The sequence below is a fragment of the Drosophila miranda genome (genome assembly GCF_003369915.1).
Source record: "Drosophila miranda strain MSH22 chromosome Y unlocalized genomic scaffold, D.miranda_PacBio2.1 Contig_Y1_pilon, whole genome shotgun sequence".
In the NCBI taxonomy this organism is placed as follows: Eukaryota; Metazoa; Arthropoda; class Insecta; order Diptera; family Drosophilidae; genus Drosophila; species Drosophila miranda.
The window spans coordinates 31,537,499-31,541,801 of record NW_022881603.1 but is presented as its reverse complement, the minus strand read 5'-3'; positions in this window follow the sequence as shown (position 1 = coordinate 31,541,801).

Below are 4,303 nucleotides of genomic sequence, written 5' to 3'. Positions count from 1 at the left end.
TCTCCCCTTCTGGTTGTAGAATATAGATCGGAAAGAGTGGAATTTATACATATTTAAGAGCATTTGTGCAGACTTTTGGGATCATTTGCTAGCCCAAGCTAGTCTTCAGAGAATATAGGAGAATTTCGTACCATCCTACCCTTTGAACTCTTCCTGGCAGTCCCTTTTGACCCCGTCACTGCACTTGTCTGCATACATTAAAAGCTGCCACTGTGGCTGTCCTCTTCTGGCTGCTTCTCTGCTGCTCCTTCATTTTTCTTATTTTGGCCAAATACAAATCCTATTCCGCACCGATAACTGCAAACACAACAAACACAGCTGCAACAGCAGCAGCAGCAGCAGCAACAACAGTACGGCCAGTTGGTTATGTTGGACAGGAAGCGATCGGAAGTGGCAGGACATGCAGCCAGCTACTTGCACTCATGTAGATGACTTGCTGCTGCCGACGCTTCCGTTCCCCCTCTTTAGACAGGCACTTGCAAAGAGGATAGGATGAGGTGCATGCAGCTGAACCTTAACCACTGCGAGGCGGCACAGGCACTACTGAGCCAAGACGCCAGGGAGAGGAAACCGGACGTGGTCATCGTATGCGAACCATACAAACCGGTGCCAGGCAGCGGTTGGGCACAAAGTAAGTGCAGGAAGGCCGCGATCTGGGGCGTCGAGACCCCGCCGCTCGATGTGGATTCGTCAAAGGAGGGCTTTGTAAGAGCTAGACTCAAGGGTGTAACTTTCTACAGTTGTTACGCACCGCCGAGTTGGGACCTGTCGCGTTTCCAAACTATGTTGGAACACATTGCGGAAGACACTCGTGGGAGGACACCCTTTGTCATCGGAGGGGACTTTAATGCGTGGGCCGTCGAATGGGGCAGCAAAGAGACCAACGCAAGAGGGTACTGCCTACTGGAGCAGTTCTCGTCTCTAGACGTCGGACTGGCAAACGACGGGAAAAAGATGACCTTCTGCAGGGCGGGAAGATCCTCAATAATAGATCTGACCTTTCTGAGCAGTTCGCTATGTAGACATTCCACCTGGAGAGTGGGTGACGAATTCACATTTAGCGACCACCAGGCGATACACTTTGAGCTCGGACAGCGCAACAGAGTCCCCAGGAAGCCAAAAACAACGGGGCCAAAGTGGAAGGATAGTCTACTGGACGTCGCAGCCTTCTCGGACTCCTTCAGGCAACACGAGTGGAACCTAGCTGGTATCTCAGCGGAGGAAGCGGCACGGGAACTGACGCAGAGGATAGCCGACGCATGCGATCAGTCCATGCCAAGGAGGAAGCCGTCTCTACGAGGAAGACCTTGCTACTGGTGGACGCAGGAAATAGGCGAGCTTAGAAGGGCTTGTCTCCGAGCGCGACGGCGTGCCCAAAGATCGAGAGGCCGCTACGCCTTCGAAACCAGGCAAGAGGAATTTCGCACGGCAAAACACGGGCTGAAGGTGGCCATCAACAAGAGTAAGAGCGACTGCTTCCGCCACATATGCGACGAAGCGGAGGTAGACCCCTGGGGTACTGCTTATAAAGTAGTCACCAAAAGGATCAGAGGAATAAGCACCCCTACCCCGACGTGCCCGCAACTGCTGCATAGGATTGTGACAGCGCTGTTCCCCAGGCACCCGCAGAAGGAAGAAGCTAACCTGGACCAGGAGGAACCACCATACGAGCCAGTATCTACACTGGAGGTCATAGAAGCAACCAGGAGAGTTGGCGACCGGAAGGCACCAGGGCCGGATGGAATACCCAACAAGGCCCTAAAGCTCGCGGTGGCCACCCGACCGGAACCCTTTGCGGAGACTTTCAACAGTTGGCTCAGGGAGGGAACATTCCTAAAACGATGGAAGAGGCAGCGTCTAATTCTGCTGCCCAAAGGCAACAAGCCAGCAGACGATCCATCAGCGTACAGACCAATCTGCCTGTTGGACACGGTGGGCAAGCTGCTTGAAAGAGTGCTGTACAACAGGCTTCTAGAGTTTGTGGAGGAAACAGAAGCACTCTCAGAGGCGCAATATGGATTCCGGAAATCCCGCTCGACCGTGGACGCCATCATGGCGGTAGTTAGCATCGCAGCGAAGGCCATCGAAGGAACAAGATGGAGGTGGGGCACCAAGGAGTACTGTGCCATCGTGACGCTGGACATCCGAAACGCTTTCAACTCGGCCAACTGGTCAAGGATCGAGACGATCTCCAGTTACTTCTCGGACAGGGTGCTGGGCTACGAGACGGACCAAGGAGAGATAGCGTACGAGGTTACGGCAGGAGTCCCGCAAGGATCAGTCTTGGGGCCGCTCCTGTGGAACCTCATGTACGACAGCGTGCTCAGACTGCAGCTACCCCCAGGTTGCCAGCTAATCGGTTTCGCTGACGACCTGGCCCTAGTCGTTGTAGCTAAGGAGGTCCAGAAAGTCGAATTGGTAGCCAATACAGCTATTGAATTAATTTCTGGATGGATGCGGGAAGCCGGTCTGGATCTGGCTGGCCACAAGACGGAAGCAGTCCTCATCACGAGCAGGAAGAAGACGGAGTACGCCACAGTGCGAGTAGGAGCAGACTTGATAAAATCGCAAGACTCCATCAAGTATTTGGGAGTGTTGTTGGACAACCGCCTAACCTTCCGCTCGCATGTGGAGTATGCTAGCCAGAAGGCAGCGAGGATGCAAGGAGCTCTCTCCCGCATGCTTCCAAATGTTGGTGGACCAAAGACTGGATGCCGAAGACTGATGGCAAGCGTAGTGTCCTCCATCCTTCTCTACGCAGCGCCAATCTGGGCGGCAGCGGTCATAAACAACCAAAGCCTGCGAAGGAAGTTAGCTGCTCCATACAGGCTAGCCGCGCTAAGGGTCATCTCGGCTTACAGGACTGTGTCCGAGGACGCAGCACTAGTCCTAGCGGGTATGATACCCGTGGACATACTGGCCAGGGAGATGAAAATAGTGTACGAAAAGAGGACGGGGCAGGGAACCATAGGCGGCACGGCGGCCATCCGCAAAACAGCTCGACAGGCCTCCATCGAAACATGGCAGGAACGGTGGAATCAGAGCGTCAAAGGGAGGTGGACGCATAAATTGATCAGTAGCGGGAAGGAGTGGATCGGAAGGAGCAGAGGCAACGCGGACTACCACATAACGCAATTCCTAACCGCGCATGGGGGCTATCGTGGCTACCTATATAAGTATAAACACGATACCAGCCCATACTGCCCTACGTGCCCAACCGCAATCGAAGACCCGGAGCATGCCCTCTACGGCTGTAAGAGATACGCAGCATGGACGGAGAATATCCCCCAGCAGAGTTGCTGGTTGGCTTTATGACAGCATCGGAGGATAACTATATATACGTGTACCGTCTCATCAAGCGCATCCAGGATGACCTGAGACGATGCGAGAAAGAGCGGCATGTAGCGGCCTAGAATAGGCCCCCCTCCCCGCGAAGCAATACCTAACGGTGATCCCGCGGGAGGAAGAGGTGTGTATGTGTGTGGGGTGATTTTAGTACGTATGACTTGACTAGAGCAAGGAATCGTGCATGCCAATGGCACGGGTCATTGGTTTCTCATGAAGATTTCCACTCCTCATGGCGCATCCATGGAAAAAAAAAAAACACACACACACACACACACACACACAGAAAGAGCTAGCCCCCTTTGTGGGACATGGACGACGATGACGATGATGATGATGATGATGTTGGGAAGGAGAATGAGAGCGGGGCTACGGCTGCTTAAGTTTTTGGCATTAACAAAGCTACCAGCCACACCCGACTACCCACAGCCCAGAGCCCCTCTCTTCACGGGCCGCATCGAAACAGACCGGAAACCCACACACACACACAGAAGCACACACACTCTCTTACAAGCCAAGGAGCAATGGCTTTCCAAAAAGCCTCAAAGGTGGCCCGAACACCGCCACAAGCAGCTTTAGCACCGCCAATGAAGCAGAGCTCGTTGCACAGCTTTGCCAGTGGGTCTACGCAGGACGGCGGCAAGGGCACTGATAGTCTGAAGAGGCCGAGGGACCCCCCTACACCATCGAGTAGCGGGAGAAAAACCCCCCCCAAGCGAAGCAGGAACTGCTTACAGGACATAGACGAGATTGGCGCAATCCTGGACGACCTACTCTACCAGATGAACGAGAAGGGCCAGAGGTCGATCAACATGGCCATCAAGAAGATGGTAGCACGCATGAAGGAGTTGCAAGTGGAAGTCAAATCCCATCTGCAGGCGCCAGAGGATAAAAGGGCAGCGCCAGGAGGATGCCAGTGCCATGATCACACTGATGGCCCAACTGGCCCCCTACCCAG